We start from the raw sequence: 12984 nt of genomic DNA on the forward strand, positions 1-12984 counted from the left end.
CACTTCCCGTTCATCCCAAAATGTGTGCTGGCTGTCGGCAGAACACATGCTATCAGATAATCACATATCTCAGGATAGAGCAATCCCCAACTGTTCCCCAAAACCAGAATCTGTCTCCCATTCAGCCCTCAAAGCAGCCGATGGGCACCTCCACCCACAATTCCAGCTTTCAGAGCACACGGCACAAGAGTGGAACAGGCAAGAGGAAAGGTCCCTAGCCCCAAATGGCAGGTTCTAGCGCACGATCCACCACTCTGCTCCCTTGCAGTCGTGGCAGACATCACTAATCAATCATGGGATTCTTTCCCACTAAGCACAGCCTGGAATCTCTCCACAGCCCATTCCAGTTAGCAACGGTCATCTATCAGAGCTGGCGCACTGGACGAAAGCCACTTTCCACACATGCTATCGCCAGCCAAGGATCTCAGATACAAGGGCTGCCTTCCACCTCTGGGCACGCATTTGTCTGATGTCGTGAGTGAAAGAATCAGGACACACTGAGAAGTGGGAATGATGCATGCTTGGGGCCCCGGGATAAGGAATTTCAAGTGGCACTCTGCCGAGCAAGAGCTGCTGAGCACACGGAGGTCACGGGTGGGGGAAGATGGCGTTTCCATGACGTAAGCCACCAGTCAGTGCTCTGCAGAGGCCATGAGGTTCCTTGAGAACCAGGACATGGAATCTCAGACCTCCTGAAGGGTTTGACCTGACACAACACATACATTACTTGCATGTTTCAAGAGACTGGCTTGCTCTGCTGTGCTTAGGTTACTGGCTTAGAAAACAGGAAATAAGAATAGGGACAAATAGGCCCCTTTGGAAGGGAAAATGTGGAAAGTGAGGTCGCCCTAGGGATTGGTGCTAGAACCAGCCTTATTTAAAATACTTCGAAGTGCGCCTGGCAAAAGAACGTGCACAAGATTGCCAGGACTGCCAAGACTGCAGATGGTGTCGCCTGCCTGCGAGGGGAGATGAGGCCATCGGACCATGTGGCAAAGAGAAGGAAGAAGGGGGGAGCGGAAAGGAAGCCAAGACGGGGACTGCAGCAAGAAAGCTGCCATCCACATTCCCAGGAGGCTGCAAGGAGCCTCCCTCCCAACTCCTAGAACCACCCCTGCACCAGGGGGAGGATGAAGGACCCAGAACAGGAGCAAGGCAGGCTCAGGACCAACACAGAAGGTCTCGTAGCCCGCTCCAGGCACTGAGCCACTCAGACACATCGGCCCCAGCGGGCTGACACGGGATCTGCCTCAAATCCATGGCCTTGGCCATCTGCTAGGTCCTCCGCAGCACCTCCCAATGAGGACAGTTCTTTTTGTTTGTTTGTTTTTTGCGGTACGCGGGCCTCTCACTGCTGTGGCCTCTCCCGTTGCGGAGCGCAGGCTCCGGACGCGCAGGCTCAGTGGCCATGGCTCACGGGCCTAGCCGCCGCACAGCATGTGGGATCTTCCCGGACCGGGGCACGAGCCCGCGTCCCCTGCATCGGCAGGCGGACTCTCAACCACTGCGCCACCAGGGAAGCCCAAGGACAGTTCTTGCCAGAGCCGGAGGAAAGGGCAAGGTGAAGGCTGCTTGGGCAGGTCCTATCCTGCCCAGGACCATCCTGCCGCTCTCACCACAAGCCTCTGTCCATAGCTCTAAAGCCTTCTGTGGCTCCCTGTGGCCCTCAGGGGCAGGTCACGAGACATGGATAGGGAGAAGAGTCTAAAGGGTGCAGATCCTGTCCTTGTCACTTCCCGCCTGTGTGACCTTGGCCAGTGACCCTGCCATCCTGCCCCTCTGGCACCTCCACAGTGCAGATAATGACAGCTCCTCCAAGAGTGGAAGACAAGAGACAATGTGTGCCTATGCCCCACAGATACTCAAGGGGTCGCTGTCATTGTTATCAGTCTGTACAAGACCTTCTGTGATTTTTCTTCTCCAGCCTCCCATCCAACATGCCCCTCAACCCTCAGAGATGAACAGCAGGTACGTGGAACTTTCTGCAGTCTCTCAAACATGCCGTACTCATATCACTGTGCCCTTCTGCCTGCAATGATCTTCCCCCCACCCCACCTTAGACTCCCAAGTAATGGCTCTGCTTCCAGTCCTTTCATGGAGTGACGCCTCCTCCAGGAAGCTCTCCCTGACTCTTCCAGGTAGACCAAGCACTTCCCCATACTATCCCAGGAGCCCCTGTCCTAGCTCTAAGACCACCTCCCCATCCCATGCTGGCTTCACTAGCCCTGGTCTGTCCACCCCACCAGACGGAGACATCTGAGGGAGGTGAGCGTTATGAGAGAAGGAGGAGGGAAGACAAGAGAAGCCTCAAGGAGCTCCAAGAGAGAAGTGCTCACACATAAACAGGGAGTGCGGTTAAGTCAGGCTAAGAGACAAAGAGTGTATCTTTGAGTTGAATCAGGTTGAGGACTGAAGCGGTTGTTAGTGTTAGCTGGCATCAGTCACAGGTGACCTTGGAAGGGGGCTGCAGCCTTTTGATGGTCCACCGTGGTCCAGGCCCACAACGGTTTCCTTTCGGTGTCACCTCTGGGTACACCTGAGCTTTCAATGCTGATGGCGCAGCCCTAGCCGGCTGGCCCGCCTGGCACCTTCCATCCGCTTCTCTGTACGACCTCCTGCCTCCCCAGCCCGGTGCTACTTCATGAACTTCTTGGCCACTCCCATCCCCAAAGGTACCTCTCTTTCCTCCATTTCCAGACAGAGCTAACTCAGCTTCCAGAAGCCCATCAGCGGGGTGGGCAGGGGGCAGCCTCTGCAGGTCCCTCCCAGGACCCTCGTTCCTGCCCCCACCCAGCTGGACACCTTGGGCTCCAGACTTCCAGCCTGATGTCAGCCCTGGGTCTCTAACTGCTGGGTGAACTTGGGCCAACCCCTCCCCTACCTCCCTCAGTTTCTCTCCCTGCATTTTGAGAGAGTCAGAGTTAATTCTGCTCTGATCTCCTAAGTCCTTCCCATGGAGCCAGCAGGCCCACCCTCCCTGAACTTTGGGGAGGAAACATTTCCCAGGAACCTCTAGGCCTCTCCCCTCACCCCCAGTCTCCGGGGCCATGCCTCTCGCATATGAATCAGGTAAAAGAAGATGGCTAGAGGCCATGTCAAAGAGGAGGGAGAGCCTGACAACCAACTAGGTGGGAGGGGACACCTGTCGCCAGAGACTGGACAATGACACTGGTGCAAGTCTTCCAGGAGGTGTTCCTCAGCCTCCTTCTAGCTGCCCTGGAGATTAACTGCCTCCGTCACCACCCAGAGTCTGGTGCCCCAGCTGTTGTCAAAGCAGGGAGAGCTCTGACCTCATCCCCCTTGCTCCCTGCACTCCGGGATCCCTGGCCCCCTTCTGTTCTTTAAACACTCTAGGTGTGTGCCCACCTCAGGACCTTTGCACGTGCTGTTCCTTCTGCTGGAAGCCCCTTCCCCCAGACAGCTGCACAGCTTTCACCGCTCTGGAGTCTCTACTCAGATGGTACCTTTTCAGTGGGTCTTCTCTGGCCCCTGGGGAGTTAAGATTACAAGTTTCCCAAAATACTCTCCAGAATCCCTGTCCCCATTCCCTGCTTTATCTTCCCATTACACTTACCATCATCCGACATACTGTAAGCTCCAAACGAGCAGGGGTGTTCGGTTGATATTTACTGAGCACCTACTACGTACCAGAAGCTGTGTCTGGCCCTGAAGACAGAGCAGCGGATGAGACAGCCCACACCCCCACCCTGGTGCTGACATTTGAGCCGTAATAAACCAAGATGCCCAACAGAGCCGAAAGTAAGGGCACCACAGCTCCTCAGCTGGCAGAAGAGTGTCCCCCGTTTGCAAAAAGGGCGAAATGCAGGACCAGGACCAAACGTAGGAAGCAATGGTTTGTAAGGCTGCTGAGCCCTTGGGCATAAAAGCCCACTGGAGCCCAATGAGCCCAGATTTGGGGCTCAGAAAACGCCGAGCTTTAGCTCTGATCTGCCGTCTGCAGCATGCACTTCGGGCTGTGCTTGTCTGTGAAAGGGAATGAAGAGACACCTCTAGGGTCACGGCGAGAACCGACCCCCATCTCCGACTGCTCCCAATGTGCCAGGCATCACACAGACACAACCCCACTACAACCTCGTGATCACCCTGCAAAGCTGGCATCACCATCTAGCAAACGGAAGCTTAGAAACCCTGTCAATCTCCCAATAACCAGCATCTAGTCAGCATGGGCCAAGCACTGTTCAAACACTTTGCATTGTTACCTCACTTAATCCTCTCATAACCCCGTGAAAGAGATCCTCTAACTATCTCCATTTTACAGACAGGGAAAGTCGGGCACAGAGAGGTCAAGAATGGCGCCCAAAGTCACACAGCTGATGGGAGAGCAGAAATTTGACTGCTTGCAGTCCTATCTTTTCTCTACCAGGCAAGACCACCCCCTACATAACATAAACTAGGACACAACCTGGCACCCTAGAAAAGCTCATTCCAGATACAAAACTGCTAGACTTTCAAGCACAATAAATATATATGTGTGAGTGGGGTTTAGCTACCTGCTTTATTTCGCTATTTCTGAAACAGCCAGCATTTATTCACACTTGCTCTGCGCTAAGAAAGTGCTTCCCGTGCATTCTCACTTCACTGTCATTGCTGAGTCCTCTCATTTCACACAAGAGGGACCAGAGAGGTTAGACCACCTGCCTGAGCTCACACAGCAAAGTGTGGTGAGCAGCAAATCCCAGCTCCAGACTCCCAGCCCAGTGCTCTCCTGACTTCGAGTTGAGGGGCAGGTACTGGCAGGCACTCAGCTGGTGGCTGCTTGAACTAAGAAGAGATCTGCTTCTCCTAAACACAGAAAACAAGCCCCTAATCCTTGTTACTAATGTAAATAATATTCCGGCAAAGAAAGCAAGCTCCCGGCCTCCCCAAGGGGCTTCGGGGATTACGTGTACAGAGCCTGCCGCGGCAAGGACAACAACCAGTTGACTCTTATTAAAACTCCAATAATGCTGGTGTGATTGCGGCTTTGATAAGCGCACTCCTGTGGGTGGGAGGGTCAACGACATGAGGAAAATGTAATTAGACTAATAAATTCTGGGCAATCCTTTTGTGTTTTTTTCCCTCTTTGCTCCAAGGAGGAGCCACTTACCAGACCTCATTACCCATGCGGAGGCCCCACTGTGGGCTCTGCTGCAAAGGAGGGTGGATTCTTAGACCGCCTGGGTCCGACCAGAGAAAAATCCCTCGGCCCCCAGAGCTCCGGCCAAACAGCAGAGGCTCCAGGGAGCTGGGAATGCATGAGTGAGATCAGATTTAGTAGAGGACCCGGTGTGGGGCCTTGAGATCAGAGAGACCAGCTGCTGGGGGCTCAGAAAGGGGACAGACGTTAGGGGAGGGGCAACCTCACGCAAGTCCCAGAGGCCTGAATTGCGGAGCACGAGCCCACCTTCTGGGGTGAGGCACAACTTACAAGGAAGTCCCTATTCAAGAGACCCTCCCACGCCTCCTAACTCCTGACTTTTCAAAGTACGTTCGAATCTGCTAGAGCACATGTTCTGAAAATGCAGATCTGTTCCAACACAATCCCCGTATTAGGGGACAGTCTGAGCATCACGCAGGTTTCACGTTTGCTTCCGAGAAGAGTTCATCCACAAGAAACACTCGGTAAACAGAATGCCCTGCCCGGCTGAACTGAGCCGGGTAGGAAGACACAGACAGGACACACCTCTCTAGACAATGAGCGCATCCACACCTGGGGCTACAACTTCCATCCAATTTCCCATAACCTCCTCCTACCACTTCCCAGGGCAACCTCATGCCCTCCCCACTTCAGCCAATTTTGTACTTTTTTCTCTCCTTCCTCTTGCCTTTTTCTCTCTTTCTCTCTTTTTTTTCTTCCTCTTGCACACTGGGAGGCAGGTGTGGGAACCGGGCGGGCGGCCAGCAGGTAGAATGGCGCACACTCCCACAAGCAAACTTCAGGTCTCCCTCAAGATGAAGTACCATACTTACTTTAGTATCTATGCATTTCTTAACCTTCAACATGGATAAAACTCGGCTACCATTGTACGTGGTTTCTATTTTTTTAATGTGCTTGAGCGTTGCGCTCTCAACCCCATTTTCCCATAAACCCTGCGGTTTTTATTGTGCGATTCTGCATAGTACGATGATTCAAAGGCACAAGTAAAGGGCTGTTACAGCAGAAGCGGCAGTTCTTCTCGTGCACAAACCACCCTGTGAGGCAAGAGCAGTGACGGGGATCACGTCCCCATCACACAGGAGGGCACGTTAAGCCCAGGGTGAGTCAAGACACACCAACCTCCTAATAACTTCATGCTGGCCTCAGTCTTGGGTTTTTATGTTTATTGCTCACCTAATCCTGTGCCCGATGAAGGCAGGAGAGCCAAGTGAGAACAGGTTTCAGAGTTAGAATTCCTGGGTTCAAATCCCAGGCTCTGCTGCTCAGCTTCGTAAGCTCGAGCAAAGTATATGACCTGTCTGTGCCTCAGTTTTCTCACCTATAAAATGGGAACAGCTCAGAGAGTTTGTGAGGATTACAAAATTAATCAATGTAGGAGAACATTGACTCTTTTTCCTTTACACTGTTACTCAGATCCATGTCTGGAACACCGTAACCACCCCCAGAAAGCCGGCTACTCTCATTATCAGGGCTTACTCTATATACCCTGTGGACTCCAGTGCCAGCCAAAAGGTGGAAGGAGTAGGGATACTGGGTTGGTAGATGCAAGTTTTTTGCTGTCAGACCCAGGTTCAAAACCCGACTCTCCCACTTTCTCCTCCGTGGCCCCAGACAGGTGACTGGGCTCTCAGCCTCGGTCTGTTCATTCATATAATGGGGGTAAAAACTGCAGGCTCCTCACAGGGCAATTGTGAGGATTCATGGAGCCCCCCGTGTGAGTCGCTCCTGCGGGGGGGCCCAGACCCTGAAGCCGGTGACCCTCCCAGCCCAACATCCCCACCTGCTGTCACCGTTGGATCACATGGGCGGTTACTATGCCCCAGACTTGGCTTCACCTCCCTGCAGGCCCAGAGACGTCTGGGCTGGGCTGGAGTCACTCCATCCCTAACACCCATCCCTGCCCTGAAGATGCCGGCACCACAAGGTCAGGAGAGGATTCTGATACAGCCAACTGCTGGTGGACAGGCCGTGTCCCAAAGGACAGCTCCTCCCTGACCCTCCCAGGACACCCCAGCAGCCTGGGACCCATGGCTGGGACTAGGGTGGCCACGAGAGCACAGCTTGAATCCCTACTGCCTGCCAGCAGGGATGCTGACGTTTTACATGCAGTAACTCATTTCAGCCTTGCAACTGCTCTGTCAAGGAGATGATATACTTCCACTTTACAGATGGGGAAACTGAGGCTCAGAGAAGGTCACAAAGGTAGGAAGCAGCAGAGCTGGAGTCTGAACCAGGTCCAGGACCACAGTCTGTGTGTTCCCACCATACCACGCCTCCCCACCTAGCTGGCGGGCCCGGCCAAGTGGCCAGCTTGTCCTCTATCCCCCACTCCCCGACCTGTTAAAGAGGGGTAACGCCGGACCCATACGCATCGCTGGCTTATTCAAGAAGCAAGAGGGCAAGGGGCTTTGTGAATTAGGAAAGGGGACCGTGGAAGAGCAGGCATCTCCTCACCCCCTCCCCGCAACAGCCAGAGCTGCAGGAACCCAGCTCAGACCCCGGCACCTCAGCATCTATTCACCCAGTGAGCCAGCCTCCTCCGCAGCAGCATGTCAGGAGAACCTGGCCTCTGCTCGAGCACTTCCAGTGGGAGGAGCTTACTACGCCCAAGGCAGTCTGTTCCAACGTTAGGTACCTCAAGCTGCTGCTAGAGGTCTCGGAGCCACAAATCCATCGGTACCGGAGGACACCCCTATTGGACTATTAGAACAAACTCCACCTCCCCTTCCTGAGTGCAGTCACTATGTACCCTCTCTTCCCCACCCAAGGCATCCCTTTCTGGGCCAGATATTTTACTGTCTTCAACCCACCCTCCTAGGATGAAAAGAATCATGAAGGAGATAAAGGTTAATTTCAGTGACTAACACTTAACGAACATATAATAGGCATTATTTTATATCAGGAGCCAGCAAACTATGGCCCATGGGTCAAATCCAGCTGCCTGCCTGTTTTTATACGTGTGGCCTGTGAGCCAAGAATGGCTCTTGCATGTTTAAATGGTTGGGGAAAAAATCAGAAAAAGAGGACTCATTTGTGACGCATGAAAAGTATATGAAATTCAAATTCCAGTGCCTATAAGAATCAAGTTTTATTGGAACACAGCCCAATCCGTCATTTACATATTGGCTACGGCTGCTTGCAAGTTACTACAGCAGAGCTGAGTTTGGCAGAGATTCTAAGGCCCAAAAAGCCTCAAATGTTTACTACCTAGAACCTTTACAGGAACAGTGTGCCCAACTCCTATTCTAGATGCTTTGCCTGTATCCTCTCAACCCTCAGCATAACCTACGAGGAGGTTACTATTATGATCTCTACTTCACAGACAAGGAAACAGAAGCTCAGAGATGTTAAGGAAATTGCCCAAATGCCACGGTGGTGGAATCAGGAATTGAACCCAGACAATTTGATTCCAATACCTGCGTCTTATCCACTCCCCTATTCTTCCTGTCAGAGCCCAGGGCTGACAGCTCTCACACACCACAGCTCCAGCGGAGCCGTCTGCTTCCCCTGCCTGTAGGCCCTCTTAGCTTCACTGTGCATGGTGGGAATGGCCAGAATACCTGGTCAGCTCATTGGCCACTATGACCCCCCAGATCCTCTTCTACACGTAGTGGCTCTTTTAAATGGGCCTATAAAACCACTGCTCTGTGGATACTAAAAAAAAAAAAAATTGATCCACAAGTACCCTCCAGACTAGCGACAGCAGCAGATGTGATAAAGTCAGTAGCTCTAGCCAGAGGTCTCTAAAACTTTACGAGAGCCAACAAATCTTGCTCTTGGGCTGCCCACTGGCTTCAAATAAACCTGTCCTGCCCACAATCTCACAGGGGTAGAAATCAGAAGTCCCCGGGACTGCTGTCCAGGTTATGGAAATGAAATCTCAAGGCCTCCCTCCTCGCTTTTTTCTCTCTGTGAATATACGATGAGGGGAGAAAGCAGCATACTCTGTTGCCATAGAAACTAGGCTGGGCTACGTCTGCATCAGGAAGGATTAAAGATAGATGTCAGAGGCGGAAGTAATCCAGAGGGAGAGGTCCAGGCACACAAACTCCTAATCTGTGATTCAATTTTCTCAAAGAGGTTCCTGCCCCTTTATTAACTCTGAGCTTACATGCACATGATAAACCACAGAGGTCATCAATAAATACAAATCAATATGTCTGGAAGGCAAATATTTGATTTTTATTTACATGCATATTGAACGGAGCCACATCTCAGCCGGCTAGAAGAAACCCGAACAATCCAGCCCAGGCCCTGCAAGCCAGCAACCCCCAGGCCGGCGCCAAACCACGCAGCTGCTCGCACTGGCTTCCACAATCTTTCCCCAAATTTCTAAATAAGTCGCTAACATTTAAAACTTGAAATATTTTCAAGCACAATTCGGAGCTCTGGCTTTTTTTGAAGAGAATCTGAAGATCGGGCGACAGCATCCCTACACAGCAGCCACCGGTTGGCCCTGACCGGGGGCTGTCCCTGCAGGCAGGCACGTGCCCGCCAGGCCCCTAAGTCTCCAGCATCCTCTTCTCTCCCACACCTGGCCCATTTCACACCTTGTGTCTCCTGGAGGGTCCCTGTAGGTTTCTGAATTTGTGATACCCCACCCGAGTACCGGCACCCCCATTTTACCGGTAGAAACGCTTAGGCCTACGGAGGAAGAACATCGTGCCTAAAATGCGACAGCAGATTCATGACAGAGCTGGTCTCCCAACAACCAGGGCAGGACTCAGCTCAGACCTGCCTGGAAGCAAAGTTCAGAGGCTGGGTTAATAACTGTCAGCTACAAACGTGTCTAAGGTAAAAGTTAGATTTTTCTGCCAACTCCACTTCTGCCAGCTTCGTTCCAGCTCTTTTCAGGGAGAATGGAGGGAGGAGGGAAAGCTCTGCAGAGACAAGGGGAAAGTCTCCTCGGACCCTCCCCAACCCCCCTGCCTTCGGCCATCCTTGCCTGCCCATGGCCACACTCAACGCTGTCTAGGAATACTGAGGAAGAAAAGGCTGGAAGAAAAAGAATGGCGGTCCATAGCCCAGGACAGCTGGCCAGCCTGCCCCCGACTTCACAGCTGATGATTCTGTAGCACAGATGAGTAGAGAACATCAGCCAGGCCTGGGCTCAAATCCCCTTTCTGTTATTTGCTCGCTGTGTGATCTTGGCCAAGTCACTTAACCTCTCTGAGCCCGTGGTCTCTTCACCTGCATAGTGGGGGTAATAGTGGCACTATCGGGTAGGCTTGCTACGCAGGTTAGATAAGGCCTAACAAAGCACTTGGTAGAGTGTCAGGCACACAGTGGGTCCTCCACAAAGCAGTGTATTCCATTACTACTCAAAATGTGCTTGCACCCCAGCCAGACACAGTCACCCTCCCCCGCCTGGTGCTCCGGTCCATCCTCAGCCAGCAGCTCCAGCTGCCCGCCCCACTCCCTACCCGTGAGTGAATCACCAGCGGGTCTCCGCCTCCACTAAAACCAGCAGGCACATCCCAGCCTCCAGCCTCTGTGACTTTGCCCAAGCGGTAAGCCTCACTCAGAGCACCGTTCCCCACCCTTCCCCCTCCTACTCAAGAACACCCAGACCCACAGTTTCCACAACCTCCCCCAGACCCAGAAACCTCCGTCCACTCTGACCTCTGCTCCTCCGTTCGCTTGGAGGAATCTGGTCCTGTTCTCTAATATTCCATATGGTGACACCCTCTGCCTTTAGCATCCGGAAGGTCCAGGATGCAGCTCCCACATCTCTGAGATCCTTTGAGGGGACATTAGGTATCTGTAGCAGCCAAGCACTCGTCCCCTCTTCTTTTGATACCAACACCCCCAAATTCCTGTCCAGGACTGACCCTCACTTCCAAAATGCAGTCTGGGCGGGACCACTGATCACGAAGTCTTAAACACCCCCAAGCCAAGACTGGTCATAGGACCAAAGCCCTTTCAGTTAGATCCTTCTCCCCCAGGACACGGAAGTACATCCTGCGCAGTGCTTAAAAGCTGGGGCCGCCCATCCTGGTGGGGTCCCAGAGGCCTCTGAAAGATCTTGCTAAGGGACCACCTAGAGCTACCTGGGCTCTTGGTCTTTTTAAGCCAGTCCTTCAGCTCAGCCTCAGATCCCACGAGATCCCTTCTGATCAATTCTTTTTCTGCTGCTGTTTGCAGAGTCTGCTGTTTGCAAAGAAAGAGAACTGACATTCTCTAGACTCATCACATACGTGCTCACATAAGCCTCCCAGAACCAAATCCCCAGACACCCAGTCCCATCAGAGAGGCTCATAGGTACCACTTGCGCATGGCCAAAGAGGCCAAAACCCTCACGCTTTCAGGGAAAAAGCCAAGCAGCTTAACTCCTCCCCTGTGTCAGCAAACAGAATCCAAGGGCATTGAGAAGTCAAGTGGGGGTGATATCTCTTGCTTGAAAAAAATAAAGGTAACAAGAAGATGTACTCAGCAGATTACATATAAAGCAGGTATTTCTGCAGATGCCAAAAATAAGAATTGAGGACCTAAGTAGGACAAACACAGCACGCACGGATCTTCAATGTCCAAAGAGCAAAGGGCTTACAATGCGCTGAGAGACCAAAGGACAAGACAGCCGAGCGGACACAAAAGAGCAGCACCCAGGGGCCCTGGGCATAGATGCAGCCAAACTTACCCTTCCAGGAGTGCAGAGAAGGTCTCAGCCATGAGGGAAGGATGCTTAGAAGTCAGCCAGTTGAAGACAGGGGAGAGGAGAGCTTTCTAAGAAGATCCTTAGAACCACCATGGTCTAAGCAGCCAGGACCATCTCTCCCCTGTATCACAGCAACGGCCTCCACACTGTCCCCTCTGCCGCTGCCTCACCCTACAGCCTGTCCTCAACCGTGGAAGTCAGATCGTATTCCTCTGCTCAAACCCCACCACCACCACCACCCAGCATCTCTCCACTCTAATCTTTCTGACCTCACCTCCTCCCACCTCCCTGCAGGTCCCTGAGCACGCGTCACACAGCCTGACCACAGGGCCTTTGCACATGCTGCTCCCTCTGCCTGAGACCTCCTCCCCATCATATTCTCATGGCCCACCTCTTGCCTCCCTCGGGTCTCTAACCCACCCCTACCTCTCTAGCTAAGGTCTCCCCTCTCCCATCACTCTGTCCTCCCTCCTAATTCATCTTTCTCCACAGCTCTCCCACCCTGAAACTGCATTATCTGTCTGCTTGTGGTTTGTCTCCCCCAACTGGAATGGAAGCTCCATGGGGGCAGGAACCTTGTTTTGCTCCGGACTGAATCCCTAACACCTAGAACAACGTTTGGCCCACAATAGGCAACCATAAACAATGGTTGAATGTGAATGAATAAATGAATGAATGAATGAAGTCCCTGAAGAAAAACTAGAGTACATCCAGGAAGGCTGACTTTCTGCACAGCGCACAAGGCAGGATGGTTAGAAGCTTGGCCCTGGGGACTGCCTGGGTTCCAACCCTGGCTCTATCACCTCCTGGCTGCCTGCCCTCGGGTCAGCATGCCCTCTCTGGGTTTCAGCTCCCTCTTCTGTAAACTGGGTATTATAACAGCCCCTACCCTGGCAGGCTGGGAAGATGAAACATGTTACATATACAAGGCAAAGAGGATGGTGCCTGGGGTGAGCCATGAGTGCCCAAGGTTATGATTTTTGCTTTTATATTATTGCTCTTCAAGTGTCCGCTGGGTGGCAGAATCATCAGGAAGTCCTCTCTAAGGGGACCTCTGAGCAGGAGGGATGGGAGACAGCAGAAGAGCACGTGACCTGGGGGCAGGAGACCCAGGCTGGAGCCAGGCCATGCCACTCGCACACCGTGCAATTTAGGGGGACAGACAACTTCT

The sequence above is a fragment of the Globicephala melas genome, chromosome 1 (assembly GCF_963455315.2).
Source record: "Globicephala melas chromosome 1, mGloMel1.2, whole genome shotgun sequence".
NCBI lineage: Eukaryota > Metazoa > Chordata > Mammalia > Artiodactyla > Delphinidae > Globicephala > Globicephala melas.